This window comes from Zootoca vivipara, chromosome 13 (assembly GCF_965207765.1).
Source record: "Zootoca vivipara chromosome 13, rZooViv2.hap1.1, whole genome shotgun sequence".
NCBI lineage: Eukaryota > Metazoa > Chordata > Lepidosauria > Squamata > Lacertidae > Zootoca > Zootoca vivipara.
The window spans coordinates 52597145-52616056 of NC_142596.1; the positions used below are offsets into that span (position 1 = coordinate 52597145).

The 18912-nt window shown below is 47.6% G+C and overlaps 1 protein-coding gene and 1 long non-coding RNA gene across 7 annotated transcripts in view; both read right to left on the reverse strand.

The window, feature by feature from the left end:
* Positions 1-18912, reverse strand: part of TNRC18 (trinucleotide repeat containing 18) — a 128031-nt gene that overhangs the window by 82047 nt on the left and 27072 nt on the right. The gene's annotated exons all lie outside the window — the stretch shown is intronic.
* LOC148683727 (uncharacterized) lies at positions 1892-17123 on the reverse strand. Its single transcript, XR_015946887.1, has 2 exons — positions 17019-17123; positions 1892-16925 (listed from the first exon to the last, which is right to left on the reverse strand). It is a non-coding gene; the product is annotated as an uncharacterized LOC148683727 (long non-coding RNA).

Consider the following 18912-nt stretch of genomic DNA (forward strand, 5'->3'; position numbering starts at 1 on the left):
CCCCCTCAATCATTTGGGTGGCCCTTTTCAGAACCTCTTCCAACTCCTCAAGATCCTTTTTTCTGGGGAGTAATTTGCATCGCGTGTCTCCAAAATGCATGAACGTTGAACACCAAAACACCATTTTGCACAGCGTAGCCACCTCCCTTTTGAGATGGCCAGAACTATGCACAGCACCCCCAAATGCGGTCGCACCCTAGATTAACGTAATGGCGTCAGGATAACGGCAGTTTGATTTTAAATGCCTTTGCTAAACATCCGCCCGGGCATTTGTCTGTCCAAATAACCTGGAGACTGCCCCTCTCGATTAATTTAGTTATTGGAAATCCCATGGAGAGGCTATGGGGTTGTGGCAACGGCCTTGGCCCAGATTGGCTGCGTTCGCAGGAAGGAAAAGAAACAGGCTGAATGGCTTTCTCCATCCCTCCCAGGGGACATCCTTGACCCCTTTCCTATTGGACAAACCATCTAGCAGGCACCCACAGGCCGGGTCTGGAGAACGGGCCAAAGGCACCTGACCAGCAGAAAGGAAGAAATCGCAACCCTTTCCCCCCTTCTCAGACCAGACATTTCATCTGTAGACACAAACAAGAGTTTTGAAACCTCCTAAGGGTTACATAACTCAAAACAACTGCAAGACTTTAGCAATCTTGCTGACCGTGCAGAAGGGCAAGCGGCCCCTGCGACTTCCCAGTCCCGGGAAGGGGGCAAGAAAGGAGATGTGTGCAAGGGGGTTTCTGCACACACCATGATTGGCGTTTGCTGTGCATGCAGGATTTGGGCGAATCTGGGCGCCGGGTCAATTGCAGCTTCGCTCTCATCTTTGAAAGCACAGCCACCCGCTAAGTCCTTTTTCTTCCATGTGGTTTCTGTGGTCTGTTGATTCCTAATCTCATGACCGGATGCTTCCTCTCTTGTTGGTGAGTCAGATGTATATATATATCACACACACACAAATTAACCCCACCCTTTTGTGTTTAGAAAAAGGAACAAAGATTAAGATTTCTTTTTCCAGGGACGAGACGGGTGGATTTGCCAACTTCTTGCAACATCAGCCCTTGCAGGCTCTCCTCCCAATTTCTCCCGAAGTAGGTCAGGCTCATTAACCCCATTCGATGGACTGGGCCACCGAGGAACAAGGAAGGTTTCAATTACTCATGATTCATCTTTGGGGAGGGGGACTCGTTCTGCAGAAGGCCTGGCTTCCCAGGCACTCCTCCTCCATGTAGAAACTTGACAAGAGCCTAGTCCAACACCTTGCTCTGGCCGTGACCGGCCACATCCTCTTGCCTTATGAAACACAGCTCAATCACAGGTGCTGCAGCCTGCATTGCCGCGGCGATGGGGGCAAGTGCAGGGCTGCAGCTTCTGAGATGCAAAGCAGCCGCGTGTTCGGGGTGGGGGCTAATCTGCAGGGAAGAATCTGCATGCAGAGAGGGGTGCTTTGCCTGCCCCACTTCTCTCATCCCCTGGCATTCACATACCAAGAGCCTGCCGGATCAGACGACTGGTCCTTCTTCTTGGGCATCCTCTTCTCTCACAGATGGGGAACTCTCAGGCAGGGCCCAAGCCCAAGCCCCTCCCCTCCTGTGGTTTCCACCAGCACAGGGTGAGAAACATAGCTGCCAAGTCTCCCGTTTTTCACGGGAAACCCCCGTATTTTAAACCGTTTCCCGCTGGCAGCCCGGATTGGAAAAAAATCCCTTAAATCCCCCGGATTTCTTAACTGCCAGGAAGGGTCCATTTTGGGTGCTGGCGCTCCCCGGTTTCCGGTGCCCAGACATGGATAGCGCGGCACCGGAAGTCGCTTCTACGCATGTCCAGACATGCATAGAGGTGACTTCCGGTGCCGCGCCGCTGCTGATCCTGCATTTTTCAGCGCGAGACTTGGCAGCTATGGTGAGAAACTCAGATACAGTGGTACCTTGGTACTCAAACAACTTGGAACCCAAACACTGCAAACCCGGAAGTAAGTGTTCTGGTTTCTGAACTTTTTTTGGAAGCTGAACATGCTCCATTTTGAGTGTTACGCTGAGGTCTGTCTGTTTTTGCTACTTATTTTGCATTTTTGTGACTCTTTTTTGTTTTTGTGACTGCTTGGAACCCAGTTCAGCTACTGTTAGATTGGTCGTGTGACTGCAGTACATTGTTGATTGCTTTCATTTTATGGATAGTAAATTTAGAGAGTAAAATTCATGTTCAATTGCTGTTTTAGGGGTTGTTTTTAAAAGTCGGGAACGGATTAATCCATTTTGCATTACTTTCTATGGGAAAGCGTGCCTTGCTTTTAGAACGCTTTGCTTTTTTGGAACGGACTTCCAGAACGGATTACAGTTTGAGAACCAAGGGACCACTGTATATAAGCTCAGTGCTTTTTTTCTTTAAAAATGTTTAGGGGTACTCTCATTTTGACTCAAGGAAATCACCATTTTATAGTTCAAATTGGGAAAAATAAAGACAGTCAATGGACAAAAGTACAAAGATTCACCAAAAAGGTTAGGGATATGCGTACCCCTACATAGCACCAGAAAAAGCACTGTATAAACTAATCGCCAAGTGGCACCTTAAAACTAGATTACGGTCGCTACAATGGAAAGCCTAGGCAACTTTTCCTTTTCCAATGATGGTGGTGATTAATTCATTTCTAGGCCATCTCTCTAGGAATCTCTCTAAGCAGTTGACAACACATTAAAACATCAAATAAAACAATCCAGAATAAAACCATTTCAAGCTTCAAGGAAAACATTTCTGCTCCTCCTGCTTTCCCCATATTGATTTACCTGCTCAATTTATAGAGCTGCCCCATTGCAGGAGGACTAGGAAAGTAGTGGGGTGTAGTGGTTAGTGTGTTGGATGAGGACCTGGGAGATCAGGGTTCAAATCCCCACTCTGTCATGAAGCTGACTGGGTGAACTTTGGCCAGTTGCAGCCTCTTAACCTCCCTGGCAGGGTCATTATAGGGGTTAACTCAGGCGAGGGGGGAAACCATGTCCTCTCCTTGAAGAAACAGGTGGGAGGTAAATGCAACGAATAAGCTCTTTCGCTTACCTGCATAGGAAAAGCTAGAGGGGCCAGCCAGGTGGAGATGCCCATTGCCAACCTGGCATGCACACAGCTTCACAGGGCCGCAGCTGGACCCACACCAGGCACAATCATAGAAGCATAGAATCATAGAATCATAGAGTTGGAAGAGACCACAAGGGCCATCCAGTCCAACCCCCTGCCAAGCAGGAAACACCATCAAAGCATTCTTGACATATGGCTGTCAAGCCTCCGCTTAAAGACCTCCAAAGAAGGAGACTCCACCACACTCCTTGGCAGCAAATTCCACTGCCGAACAGCTCTTACTGTCAGGAAGTTCTTCCTAATGTTTAGGTGGAATCTTCTTTCTTGAAGTTTGAATCCATTGCTCCGTGTCCGCTTCTCTGGAGCAGCAGAAAACAACCTTTCTCCCTCCTCTATATGACATCCTTTTATATATTTGAAAAATGCACAAAATGCACCTGGGAAAATTTCTAGCACTATAAAGGACCCTCTGGGTTCCTTCCAACTCTACAATTCCATGATTCTATGGAGGATGGGAGCCGTAAAGATCAAAACCTGGAGAGCTGCCGTTTCCCCTGCCCAGCCCTCAATTGCACATTTTTCCTAGTAGATACTTCAAGGGATGAGAGCCGCCTTGAGATTTGCCCGGCTGCTAACTTCCCCCAATGCCTTTCAACACAGAGAACAGGCAAGGGCATGGCTCTGGAAGGCTGCAAAGAGAGCCTTTTTGCCAAACATCTCTCCAGGGGTCATCCAAGTCCCTCCCGGCCGCAGACCCAGAGGCACCTTCCGCACCCAGGTGGGGGCAGATGTTTCCACCTTCCAGAGAATGCCACCAGCTTGCCAGCATCTCCCCCCCCCCAAAGCTATATTTGACCCTCGGGAATAGGCAGGGGAGAGCCTCTCTCAGAGGAAGGCTCCTCGTGGAACGGGAATGCGATGACATAGACAGGTTGGAATCCAGACCCCTTACAGAGAGGCCAACTGCGGGTGTCCTGCAAAGAATCCATGATTGATGGTCCAGAAAGGCAGCGAGAAGGCACCTGGGCAGCTCTGCGGAAAGGGGAGGGAGGAGAGAGGGCTATCTCAAAAAAGCACCTTTCCCCTTTGCCTGTTTCCCACACCACCAAAAGCCCTCCCCTCCATCCATTTGCCCAACGTGCTCTTAAAGCCACGAAAGCTGGTGGGCACCACTGCCTCCTGTGGGAGAGAGTTCCACAGTTTAACTATGCGCTGCGTGAAGACGGACTCTCTCATCGGTTAACACGAGCCAGAACGTGGCGTTTCTGTGACTCCAGCGGTGTCAGAAATCCAGATATATTAAGGTAGATGCCAAATGGCCCCTTAAATCTAGGTTGCCACATTATTTGCCAGGGGGTTGGACTAGATGACCCTCGGGGTTCCTTCCAACGCTACAATTCTATGATCTCAACTACATTGCTTGACTGCAGCTTACTCTTGCAACAATTCACTTGTCCCAATATGCAAGAAGGAAAAACACACGCAGTGGAAATGCTATCGACCTGAACACTGCAAACACGGAAGTAAGTGTTCAAGTTTATGAACTCTTTTCGGAAGCCGAACGTGCTCCGTTTTGAGTGTTACGCTTCTGATTTGAGTGCCACACTGAGGTCTGTCTTCTTTTTGCTATTTATTTTGCGTTTTCGTTTTTGTGGCTCTTTTGCTTTTTGTTTTTGTGGCTGTGTGGAACCCAGCTCAGCTACCGATTGAGTGATTGATTGATTGATTGATTGTGTGACTGCAGTACATTGTTGATTCCTTTCATTTTATGGATCCATGGTCTCTTTACATAGCAAAATTCATGTTCAATTGCTCTTCAAGGGGTTGTTTTTAAAAGTCTGGAACGGATTGTTCCATTTTGCGTTACTTTTTACGGGAAAGCACGCCTTGGTTTTAGGACGCTTTGGTTTTGGAACAGATTTCCAGAACAGATTAAGTTTGAGAACCAAGGGACCACTTTATATCTGCACTCAGCCCTGCTTTCACTTCCCTTGATGTGATGGAGGACTAAGATGCCAAAGAGGGATCCCCCCAATCCACGTGGCAGTGCAGAAGCACAAGACCTGCATCCTTTGCTGTGAACAAGTCAGCTGCCTCCATTGAGATGACAGTCGCCAACCTGGCGCCCAGAAATATGCAGGTAGCTGCACCTGGACCCACCATGCCAGGAGCAAAACACACCTGGCGAATTTCGAGCACTGGACTGTATATCTTACAGAAGCAGGACAAATCTGCCCAAAGAAAGAGGAACTGTGTCACAGTTTTACAGGTGGCAAAATGTGGGGGTTCCTATGCTATATAATTTGGCATTCACCACAGAGCAAACAGGACCAGGTGGCGCTGTGGTTAAACCACTGAGCCTAGGGCTTGCTGATCAGAAGGTCGGCGGTTCGAATCCCTGCGACGGGGTGAGCTCCCGTTGCTTGGTCCCAGCTCCTGCCAACCTAGCAGTTTGAAAGCACGTTAAAGTACAAGTAGATAAATAGGAACCGCTACAGCGGGAAGGTAAATGGCATTTCCATGTGCTGCTCTGGTTTGCCAGAAGCGGCTTTGTTATGCTGGCCACATGACCTGGAAACTATACGCCGGCTCCCTTGGCCAATAATGCGAGATGAGCGCGCAACCCCAGAGTCGGTCACGACTGGACCTAATGGTCAGGGGTCCCTTTACCTTTTCCTTACAGAGCAAAGCCAGAGTCCTGGGTCACACCGCTCTAGAAGAAAGTGAGGTTGCTCCCTCCATCTCTGGGATTCAACCCTTTCCAAATCACAGGTGATTCTCTTGCTACATGAACAACGTTGCCAGTTCAGCCTTTGCTGTGAGGATTAGAAAACATCTTCCCCACACCTAATACCCAGCCTTCAACTGCCAGAGTCTTAATTTTCACCCCAGCCTGCTCCCTGAGCCGGTTGTCACTTTGGAAAGTTTAATTTACACAGCCGATCCTATGCCTGCCCCCACCTCGAGAACCCGGCAGGCTCCAACTGAGCGCCCCCTCCCCTCCCTGAGGGCGGCAATATCAATTTGATGGGTTGTCTCATCTTCCAGCAGCGAGAGAGGGCAGAGAAACAGCCAGTCTATTGGGCACATGTGTGTTTGCAGCCTGGCACTGCCAACATCCCAAGTGTGTGCCAAGAGGCTGCCACCTGAAAGGGGACCAACGGGGAATGTGAATGGGGGGGGCTGCATATAGACCCCACTCCACCCCTGCAATTCTGGAAGAAGCTAGCGGCAAGATTCTCCCATCGGTTTCCGGAGCGACGCTCTCAACGGTTAGACTGTCAAGCGAATCAATCATTTACCATCAAATTCAAAGACGGGCGTGATCAGATCCGCCACTGACTTTGCATTTGCCACGAAGCAAATTCCGCCGACATGCAACCAATTGCAGACTGCATGTATCTGGCGGTCATTCGTTCCTGCTGAGGGTTTATTAATAAAGCACATTTTGACTTCTACATTGCTCCTTCCTTCCTTCCTTCCTTCCTTCCTTCCTTCCTTCCTTCCTTCCTTCCTTCCTTCCTTCCTTCATTTTTTAAAAAAATGAAACCTCTATAGTTGTAGAGTTTTATTTATTACGCCCTGGGACTGATACAAAATAAACTCTGCATGTATCTAAAACAACCTCTGCCATGCAAGAGTAATTTATAATTGACGGAGTGGCTGCCTTCACACATCACATTAAGCTCTGGTTAATGGCCTGCTCTATGCGCCCAGAGTGACCCCCCTCTACTTTTTGGCACTAGGCAGCAGGAGCAGCAAACCATGGGCTTGGCTTTGTGTTCTGCTTGAACCAGGAATTGCTGTTTGCTTCCCTCTGAACAAGCCCTTATCAGAAGCAGAGGCTTGTTCTCAGCGTACTGGTCATGCAAAACAAATTGGGATCCTGCAGATGGATGCAACTCTACTACCAAGGGTTGTAGCCGGCGGCTTCCACTCGGTGGAATCACCTGCATGTCCATGGTTTAGTTTTTCTTCCTTTATTTGGTTTTTCAGAATAAAATTTTACAGTCATATATTCTGCTGCTCCAGAGAAGCGGACACGGAGCAATGGATTCGAACTACAAGAAAGAAGATTCCACCTAAACATTAGGAAGAACTTCCTGACAGTAAGAGCTGTTTGGCAGTGGAATTTGCTGCCAAGAAGTGTGGTGGAGTTTCCTTCTTTGGAGGTCTTTAAGCAGAGGCTTGACAGGCATATGTCAAGAATGCTTTGATGGTGTTTCCTGCTCGGCAGGGGGTTGGACTGGATGGCCCTTGTGGTCTCTTCCAACTCTATGATTCTATGAAAACAAGATTCTAAGGAATCTCCTGGACTTCCATCCTCCCCTTTGTGGGTCCAATTATTAATCATTTCCTCCCGCATCTTTTATGATGATCCAAATCTTTTACATCTCCGTTACAGTGGTCCCTCGACTTACGAATTACTCGACATCTGAAGTTTTCGACTTATGAACGGGACAAATGGCCACACGCTGACAAATTTTTCTACATCCAAACGGAAACCGTTGGCAGTTTTAAAAGTGGTTTCCTCGACTTACGAATGTTTCTGAATATTTTTTTTCCTATGGGAAACCGCTTTTCGACTTACGAACTTTTCGACCTACGAATGTGCATTCGGAACGGATTAAGTTCGTAAGTCGAGGGACCACTGTATATCCAAAATCCACTATTACACTACAAGTGATATTCCAATCATACTAATGGTGTTAACTTCTTACAATGGTCTTTAAGCTCAGTTATCACTTTCCCCCATTCTCTATTGAAATTTTGGTCTTCCTGATTTCTGATTCTTCCGGTCATTTTTGCCATTTCGGAATAATCCATCTACTTGATCTGCCATTCTTCTCTGGTAGGGACTTTTTCTGCTTTCCATCTCTGGGCCAATAACATCCGTGCAGTAGTGGTCGCATACATGAATAGTCTTTTCTCCTCCCTTAGGATTTCAGCACCTAAAATTCCTAAAAGGAAGGCTTCAGGTTGGGGTTTTTTTTAAGCAAAGGTTATGTTTAAAATAACCTTTGCATGCCCATAGTTTACTGTGACACGTGAGGAGTTGGAGATGGTGTTTGTAAGTGGTCCATGTTTCACAGGCATATAGTAAGGTTGGTAGTACAATAGCTTTGTAAACAAGCATTTCGGTTTTCCTGCAAATGTCCCGGTCAAAAATTTTTTACACATCACTTGGGAAGACAGGCAAACTAATGCCAGAGTACTGGAAGAAGCAAAGATCACCAGTGTTGCAGCAATGATTCTTCAACATCAACTTTGTTGGACTGGTCATGTTGTGCGGATGCCTGATGATCGTCTTCCAAAGCAACTACCAGGGCCGGTGCTAGGGTTTTTTGCACCCTAGGCAAGATCACCTTCTGGCGCCCCCCCCCATTAAAAATAAAAATAAAACAAATAAATAAAAATTTAAAAATAGAAAAAATAAAAAGTAGAAAAAATATTTTTTTAAAAAAACACACAGCTGAGAGGCGCGGCGAGGTGGCTCCAGGCTCAGGCTCCCGCACACCTCTGGAGCTTCGCACTGGGAGTGCAAGCCTGGGGCCACCTCCACAGCACCTGTCAGCTGTTGTTGAGTGGCTTCAGGCCGCTCTCTGGAGGCACGCGCGCACCTTGGGACAGCGGCCTGAAGCCGCTCAACAGTGACAGGCACGGAGGAGGCAGCCGCAGGCAGCACCGGGGTGCGGCAGGCAGGCTAGCCAGCGCCCCCTCCATTTTGGCGCCCTAGGCAGCTGCCTAGTTCGCCTAAATGGACGCGCCGCCCCTGGCAACTACTTTATTCCCAACTTAAAAATGGAAAGCGTAATCCTGGTGGTCAACAAGAGGTTTAAAGACTGTCTCAAGACAAATCTTTAAAAATGTAGTATAAACCCTGACAACTGGGAAACACTGGCCTGTGAGCGCTCCAGTTGGAGAACAGCCTTTATCAAAGGTGTCATGGGCTTTGAAGACACTCGAACGCAGGATGCAAGGGAGAAACGTGCTAAGAGGAAGGCACACTTAGCAACTCCTGCCCGGAAACCAATGTCCCCACTGTGGAAGGACGTGTGGATCCAGAATTGGCCTCCACAGTCACTTACAGACTCATTGTTAAAACTGTGTTTATGGAAGACAATCTTACTCGGCTACAAGAGATCACCAAAGAGAAGAGAGTGACATGTGAGCACAGCCGGCATGCACAATTTTATCAGGGCAACAGACGAGCCCACCTAGCCCAGCATCCTCACTCTCACAGCAAAGAACGAAATCTTGCAAGCAGGGCACGAATGCAAGAGCCCCTTCCCAGACAGACAAGACAGGCCCTGTGGTCTAATCCAGCAGTCAGACTCTTCTTACGGGGAAGGGGACTTTATTTACTTGTAGCCTGTCAAAATCAAGCCAATGCAGAGATGTCGCAGGCAGGAAGTCAAACGTTCGCACTACACTACAACCCTTGCGAGGTTCCAGTTTGGCTTTGATATTCCGCATCCCAAAAACATTGGGGTGGGTGCATCAAGAAAAACTGAAACATGTACAGTGGCCCCTTGGTTCTCAAACTTAATCCGTTCCGGAAGTCCGTTCCAAAACCAAAGCGTTCCAAAACCAAGGCACAGAAAGTAATGCAAAATGGATCAATCCGTTCCAGACTTTTAAAAACAACCCCTAAAACAGCAATTGAACACAAATTTTACTATCTAACAAGACTATTGATCCATAAAATGAAAGCAATAAACAATGTACTGCAGTCACACAATCAATCAATCAATCAATCAGTAGCTGAACTGGGTTCCACACAGTCACAAAAAAGAGCCACAAAAACACAAGAGAAATAGTAAAAACAGAGACCTCAGCGTAATACTCAAAATGGAGGACATTTGGCTTCTGAAAAAAGTTCTCAAACTGGAACATTTACTTCCCGTTCTGGGTTTGCAGTGTTTGGGTTCCAAGTTGTTTACCAAGGCGTTTGAGAACCAAGGTACCACAGTACAGAGTTTGAACTTTGGTGGACATCGGTTTCAATCCTGGGCAATGCGCCTTGTGGAGGTGGCTTGCTTTCCTTCCTAAAATGCTGAAATTGAATGCCCTTTGATCAGGAGCCTACCCCAAGCCTATCTCCCGAGCTATTTGGCTAAGGGCGAGCCACACTTTGTCAGTCGACCAAGCTCAGGCCGTCCACCGGGTGCAAAATTCTGGAGAAACTCTCCCATAAACGAAACCTGACGAGGGGGCAATGGGAAAGAGATCCATTCGCAGCTGTTTGGCTTTTCTTTACTGAACATACAAAATGACCTCAGGAAACATTGAAATCCATAGGGTGGAGGGAATCTTTCATTTTTCCATATTTGCAAGTCAGAAATTTTGTTTAAAAGGCTAACAAAGCAGGAAGACAACACCAAAATATCAAAATGCGGCTTCAGACTTCTTCTTAAGTTTGTATTGTTCAAATTTCATATTGCACCTTGCATTGCAGGCTGGGGTCTGGATCCTGTTTATCTCAGTAAACGAAGTGGTGGGGGAGTTCTTTGGAGGTTTGTCTATTTGCAGTAATGTCTTAGGATTGTGTCCTGGTTTTCTTGGGGGGGGGGTTAATATGTAAAAACTCAATAAAGAACTCTCTCTCCCCGCCCAGCAAATCAAGCTGATGGACTATGCCAAAATGGCAAAACTAACTGGGAAGCTCAGGAAACAAGACAAGGAATTCAAAAAAGATTGGGAAATGTTTATTATGTGTATATACACAATCATTGTAAACAGCTCAAAACATTAGCAGGATTTTAAACACACTTGTATTGTAACAGAAAGTACAGATAATCTAGAAATATGAAAAATGGGAGAAGTATTGATATGTAGTTGAGAACAGAATTAATAGGACCCATGAAAGGGATGGGGGAAAGTCAAGAGATTCAGAGTAATCTCGATAGGTGGAATTTTTATGATATTATGATATAACTCTTTTTTCTATTCTTTTTCCTTCATCTTTCTCTTTTTGAAAATCAATAAAAATCATATTATATTAAAAAAAGTAGAACTCTCTTTGACTCTCGCTCTCTCTATATATTCGGAAAAGACCACCCATTAACTGAGTTTGTGTTGCCCCCCGCAAAACAGCCCTAGTTCCCCAAAGTGGAACTTGGAGGGCCAGCAGGAAGAAGAGCAAAGCTTTGGACCCTTTCCCTGAGGCTCAAGGGAGGGCTTGCCAACTTGGCTGAGCCCGCTTGGCTGAAGCTCTTCTGTCTGGCACTGCCAGCCTTTGGGATGGAGGGCCTTTCCTTCTGCCCTGGCAAGAGATCAAACAATCACAACAGTGACTGTCAGGACTGTTAAGGAAAAATTCCGGGGTGAGAGAGACTACTCAACAGCCCAGCTTGTCGGGACACAAGTCCCCCGCGGGTCCATGCAGGAAGTTCCAGCCAAATCATTTGGAGCAAAACGGCAGTAAGTAGACCAGGCATCCCCAAACTGCGGCCCTCCAGATGTTTTGGCCTCCAACTCCCATGATCCCTAGCTAACAGGACCAGTGGTCAGGAATGATGGGAATTGTAGTCCAAAACATCTGGAGGGTCGAAGTTTAGGGGTGCCTCAAGTAGACCATGATCTTTATTTTTGCTCATCAGGTCCCCCCAGGAGTAAGAACCCTGAGCATGGGGTGACACTCTCTTTTAAAACTTCCGTCTTTCCCCCAGAAGACACTTCGAGGAGCATCACTGATACATCATCACTACATCACTGGCATGTCACAAATGGGGAGATGCAAAGGTTACACGAATTCAACATGAGGTCACTTTATCAGACCCCTTTCCCAACACCTCTTAAGTCCCCATCACCCAAAGAACAATAAAACTCTTGACATCTCCTTGCCCTCAGGACTTGTCTGGAGATGGGCTTTCAGAACACCTGACTTGCTTTTGGAGGAACCTCTGTTCGCGGCTGCAGCCACGAGGAGAGGATCCTGGCACCGGCAGCAAAGCGCTAAGTACAGCACATGTGCGGCATATACGCTGCACAAGCGCTGCATAGCAGTTTGCCACTGGTGCCGCTCCAGCGGCAAACCGCTATACAACGCATGTGTGGCAGTGTGTGTGGTTTACGTAGCGATGCCGCACATGAGCCCTACGTTGTGACGCCCGCCCCGGGTGTCACGACGCCTTCCTTCACCCCTGCCCGGGGGGGGGGGGGAGGACACAGAAACACACACACATGGTTCTTTGGACTGCTTCATATGGTATGGTGGGGAGCCTGTGGCACTCCAGGCATCGCTGCACTACAAATCCCAGCAGCTCAGGGTATCATGTGCAGAGGAGGGCAACCAAGAGGATCAAGGGTTGGGGGGGAGCCTGATGAGGAACGGTTGAAGGAGCTGTGTAGGTTTAGCCAGGAAAAGAGGAGATTGAGAGGAGATCATAGAATCATAGAGTTGGAAGAGACCACAAGGGCCATCCAGTCCAACCCCCTGCCAAGCAGGAAACACCATCAAAGCATTCCTGACACATGGCTGTCAAGCCTCTGCTTAAAGACCTCCAAAGAAGGAGACTCCACCACACTCCTTGGTAGCAAATTCCACTCCCGAACAGCTCTTACTGTCAGGAAGTTCTTCCTAATGTTTAGGTGGAATCTTCTTTCTTGTAGTTTGAATCCATTGCTCCGTGTCGGCTTCTCTGTGAGAGCCATCTTCAAATATCTCAAGGGCTGGCACATGGAAGAGGGAGCAAGCTTGTTTTCTCCTACTCTGAAGGGCAGCACCCAAATTAATGTCTTCAAGTTACAAGAAAGCAGCGTTCGAAATTCGCCAAGTCCAGAGGTGCATTTTGCACCTGGCTATTGGCCACTTGCGACCAAGTGAAGATGCCCAGATGGCGCCTGATGTCTCCCCCATCTGGAGATGCATGCCTGGGGATCTGGGGGTCTTGCCTGTTTTCACACTCTAGCAAAACATCCTGTAGAATTCTACCTGTGATATGTTATCTGCACAATCAGAACAAATGTCAGGAACCAAAAAAGTGGTACAGTAATACTTCCGCGAACGTCTGCCTTGTCTAGCGTCCATTCCGGCAAACATCCGCAGCAAACCCAGAAGTACCGGAACGGGTTACTTCCGGGTTTGCCACTCATGCAATGTGCAGAAGCGCAAACAGCTCTGTGTGCATGCGCAGACGCGGCACTTTGCCCTGCATCCTTTTCGGCTAGAGGCCAGGGCTCTGGAACGGCTGCCGGCTGCAAAACAAGGTACGACTATTGAAAATATGACTTTCAAGCCGTCCGGCCCCAAAATGGCAACTAGGAATTGCGTTTTGGCGACTGTAACCCTGGGTTAAGAAGCCATTTGGCACCTAGCTTGTATATACCGCATCTGAGTTTCTAACACTGGAACTGTTGTTTCCCCTCGAAAAGGTGAAATTCCCACAAACCAGGATTCCCCTAAGAGGGTGCAGGGCACTTTAAATGTGCATCGCAATTGCTTCAAATCTGTGGCATGGCTCTAACTGAGAATACCCAAGGCAGAACAGGATGGGCAAGACACACACACACACACACACACACACACACACACACACAATCCCCCAGTGCTGAAGGCTGCAATACAGTGGCCCCTTGGTTCTCAGACTTAATCCGTTCTGGAAGTCCATTCCAAAACCAAAGCGTTCCAAAACCAAGGCACACTTTCCCATAGAAAGTAATGCAAAATGGATTGTCGTTGTTGTTTAGTCGTTTAGTCGTGTCCGACTCTTCGTGACCCCATGGACCATAGCACGCCAGGCACTCCTGTCTTCCACTGCCTCCCGCAGTTTGGTCAAACTCATGTTCGTAGCTTCGAGAACACTGTCCAACCATCTCGTCCTCTGTCGTCCCCTTCTCCTAGTGCCCTCCATCTTTCCCAATATCAGGGTCTTTTCCAGGGAGTCTTCCCTTCTCATGAGGTGGCCAAAGTATTGGAGCCTCAGCTTCACGATCTGTCCTTCCAGTGAGCACTCAGGGCTGATTTCCTTCAGAATGGATAGGTTTGATCTTCTTGCAGTCCATGGGACTCTCAAGAAAACTCCATGGACAAAGGCAACAGGCAAAATGGATTAATCCGTTCCAAACCTTTAAAAACAACTCCTAAAACAGCAATTGAACATGAATTTTACTATCTAATGAGACCATGGATCCATAAAATGAAAGCCATCAACAATGTACTGCAGTCACACGACCAATCCATCAGTAGCTGAACTGGGTTCCACACAGTCACAAAAACAAAACAAAGGAGCCACAAAATCACAAAATAAATAGCAAAAAAACAGACAGACCTCAGTGTAGAGGCAGCTGTACACAAGCTGTGCACCCGGGGGGGGGGCGCTGCCTGCGGCGAGCATCCCGGGGGGCAGGGGCGGTGTCACCCACCTTAGGAATGACTCCTGGGGTTGGACCGCACCCACCGCGCCCCCTTCCTTCACCAGTGCCTCTAAATATGGATATGTATTTTGTATTGTTATAACTTTACACTTGTAAAATCAAATAAAAATTATTTTCAACAACAACAAAAAGAGAAAAGGGTAGGTTCGCCCTTTTCCTTGCAGGTGGAACATCAGTGCCTTTTCCGTCTAGAAATGTATACTTGAACATTTTGGTGCCCTTTCCCCAAACTTTTTTGCAATTATAGACTATCCTTTTTGAGGTGAGGTGACCAGAACTGGGCATAGCATTACATTGCAGCCACACTATAGATATGTATAATGGCATCAGGATATTGGCAGGTTTCCCCCCCCCCCAATGCACACTGTTGTTGTTGTTTAGTCGTTTCCGACTTTTCGTGACCCCCCTGGACCGGAGCACGCCAGGCACTCCTGTCTTCCACTGCCTCCCACAGTTTGGGCAAACTCATGTTCGTAGCTTCAAGAATCCTGGGAATAACCTACACGAAATGCAATGTGACTTACTTCATACATAAGATTGCACTGTGCTTGCATAGGAGCAGAGGATTGGGTCCCTGGCATCCACCGTCCACCCGAATTTTTGGAGTCCCGGTCACAGCCAAAGCATCTATGTGTATCATGCAAACCCAGCGCGAATAAATGTACTTCTGGGGTAAACCTGGTTAAATAAGGTTTGGTGCGCCTATCAGTAGGAATTCCAAAGCTGATCCAAAGGTAAATGCACAATCAAAGATGAGGCCGTGCGGATCAAGTTATGTAAACATCATGCAAATTTTTAACAGCACGGCCCTCTGGCGGCAGCAGGGGTTGTGGTGAATCCTTGCACTTTTGCCAAGCTCAAAATTGCAAAAGCTTGGGCCACCCAGCAGCACATATTTCGTGCACTCAAGTATTGCAACCTGCAGTTCAGGCACGATGGAGGAGGCCTGGGATGGGTGATATAATGATACATATATAATCCAAAGCCAGTTTGAAGTCCATATCGGGATATTGGCTTCAGACTTTTTCACCTGGCAATATACAGCGATACGCACACCTCTGGTTGCGTATCCTTCAGGATGCGAATGCGGTGAAACCCGGAAGTATTTTTCCGGGTTTTGCCGCGTGCACATGCGCAGAAACACTCTATGTGCCGAGCGCATACGCAGAACAGGCACCTCCGGTTGCAAATTCCTTGGGATCCGACCAAAACTCCGGAACAGATCCCGTGGAGGTACCACTTTATCACAAATCAGGATGTGTGTGTGTGTGTGTAGCAAAAATCACAATGTGGGGAAAATGTGAAGTCAGCCAATGCTTCACTCGATTCCTGCAAACTGTCGGCTCAGCTCTCCCTTGACTCCTGCAGGGAGCAGCGAATCGCAAGAGCAGGCGCTGGCAGAAAACACGATGCAGAAAAAACCGTGAAGCCAGCCAAGGCTTCTACATAGTTCCATCCTTACATTGTGATATATCGGTATATTGAGATGTTTAGATGGTGATATATGGCGATGTTGAAAACCAAATATCGCCCAGCCCTACACCAGGGACAAGGAGAATCAGTGCTGTTCATGCCAGAACGGCACAAACTGGGTGTTTGATTCTCCTCGGAGCGTCTCAGCTTGGCCAGGTGAAGGCCCAGATATTCCACCAGGTGCAAAATGGAGGCAAGCGAAAGTTAAGGGGAGCTGAAGCAGCAGCAAACAATAATAAAAGATTTAAAGCACTTACTAAAGAAGGACAAAGGCCTCATACATTGTTATTTATTACTCTATTTATTTATTGCATTCATATTATATTGCATTTTCCTGCAAGGAGCTCAAGCTAGCATTCTCCCTCTCCCCCCCAACCCCCTGGATTTCATCCTCACAAGGTACGGTAGGTTAGGCAGAAAGGCATCTGATTGGCTTCCAAGGTCGCCCAGTGAGCTTCATGACCTGGTGAGCATTTGAACCCTGGTTTCCCAGGTCCCACCCTGACACCCTCCCCACTCCATCACACACTAACTCTAGCATATGGCTTTCTGCAGGATCATCATAAGCAACAGGAATAGGCCCCTGCCCCAGGGAGGTTACAGTTACCACAACCAGCAAGGCAAACTGGTGATCAGTTGTAGCTCCCGCCGCTGCTGCCCCCCCACCTTGCCTACCTCACAGGGTTGTTGCAGCAGTAAAGAGAGAGTAACCCCCACATGAGTCGCCGCCCTGCACTCCTAGGGCGGGATGCAAACATAATTAACGTAATTGCTTAATTGCTTAATCATTTTAAAGCCAGGAGAGTTAATCGGCTAAAAAAAGTCTTTAAGCCGCTGGCCTGCCTGCCTGCCTGCCTGCCTGGGGCACCCAGGAGGGAAGGCAAGTGAGAAAAAACCCATGGCTGACAATCTTGCTTATGTGACAACCACATGCAAGCAAACATCTTGCAAGCCTCACCACCGCAACCCTTTTGTGACCTCCAGAATGTCAGTTTCTACAGGAATAACTACCAGTAGATGCACAAGCAGAAGATGAGAGACACGGACCAGGCTTGCATGGAATAAGGATCTAGGGGGTCTCGGTGGACCACAAGTTTAACCAGAGTCCACAGTGCGATGCAGCAGCAAAAAAAGCTCATGCTATTGTAGGCTGCATCAACACAAGAATAAAGAAGAAGAAGAAGAAGAAGAAGAAGAAGAAGAAGAAGAAGAAGAAGAAGAAGAAGAAGAAGAAGAAGAAGAAGAAGAAGAAGAAGAAGAAGAAGAAGAAGAAGAAGAAAAGAAGAAGAATTTATTATAATTTATTATTTATTTTTATTATTTTATTATTATATATATTATTATAATTTATTATTTATACCCCGCCCATCTGGCCGGGTTCCCCCAGCCACTCTGGGCGGCTTCCAACAAAACATCAAAACACAGAAATCCATCAAACTAGTGTCCATATCAAGGGAAGTAATAGAACTACTCTATTCTGCCTTAAGTCGGACCACCCCTGGAATACTGTGTCCAGTTCTGGGCACCACAATTTAAGGAGAATATTTATTGACAAGCTGGAACAGGTGCAGAGGAAGGTAACTGAGATGATCAAGGGTCTGGAACCCAAGCCTTAGGAACAGTTGAAGGAGCTGGGTGTGTTTAGCCTGGAGACCGAGAGGAGATATGAGAGCCATCTTCAAATATCTCCAGGGCTGTCACAGAGAAGAGGGAACAAGCTTGTTTTCTCCTGTTCTGGAGGGTAGACCCGAACCCATGGCTTCAGGTTTCAAGAAAGAAGATTCCGACTCAAGAAAAACTTTCCGGCATTAAGAGCTGCTGGACAGTGGAACGGTCTCCCTCGGGAGGTGGTAGACTCTCCTTCCTTAGAGGTTTTTAAGCAGATGTTGTGGTCCTCTGCCAGAGATGCTTTAGTTGAGATTCCTGCATTGGAGGGGGTTGGACTAGTTAGGGGTCAGCAAACTTTTTCAGCAGGGGGCAAGTCCACTGTCCCTCAGACCATCCGTGGGCCTCCTCTCTAAGGAACAATCTCCCCGCTGGTGAAATTCCAGCGCATGCTGAACACTTGCAGACTTCCCAGAGCAGGGGTCGGCAACCTAAGGCCCATGAGCCACAAGCAGCCCATGGGGATCGCTTAAACAGCCCATGGACCCCCGCAGCCTGCTCAGCCGGCTCTGGTGCGCTGTGCTAAACTGGTGTGGAGCCGAGCAGGGACCGCCTTCCGCAACGCTGGCTGGCTTCCCATTGGCTGCTGGAAGCTCCTGCAGCCAATGGGAAGCTGCGCACGCCTCCCCCGTGTGCCGGAAATAGCATTTGCGTGTCTGCACGCACGCGCACTCCGGCCAACCGCGGTGTCTGTGGGACCGTGAACCGGCCCAAGCCACAAAAACTTTGCCGGCCCCTGCTCCAGAGCCATCGATGGCAAATAATGCTGGTCTGCTCCTAACCTGTCAGCTTGGGATTTTCTGCATTTGCAATTGTTCTCATACAAGTGTGGGTTTTATTTCTCCCTTTCTAAAAAAAAACATTCCATTGCACACTGCTTTGTGATCTTGCAACCAGCAGCAGAATCACAGAATCTTAGAGCTGGAAGGGACTCAAGGGTCATTTAGTCTAGAAGTGTGACATTTTCCCATAAACAAATAAATAAGAAATGCTGCGGAAGGCAGAGAACTCCCAACCTCAGAGGGGGGAGGCAAGGGATTTTGGAAGAAAGGTGTTATCTTTCTCTACCTGGCGCCCTCCAGAGGTTTTGAACTATGGCTCCCATCAGCATCAGACAGCCCAGCACCAAACCTTATTATTATAATAATTATAATTATCATGTATTGCTTTATTTATTACCCAACCTTCCCCCTAATGTCCCAGGGCAGGCTACAGCATTAAAAACAATAATTTTATTTCCTTGCTAATTGAGCTGTTTTAAATGTGTACTGCATATTTGACCTCCTTAGTAACGTTTGATTTTGAAATCTTTAAGATAAATTCATTTTA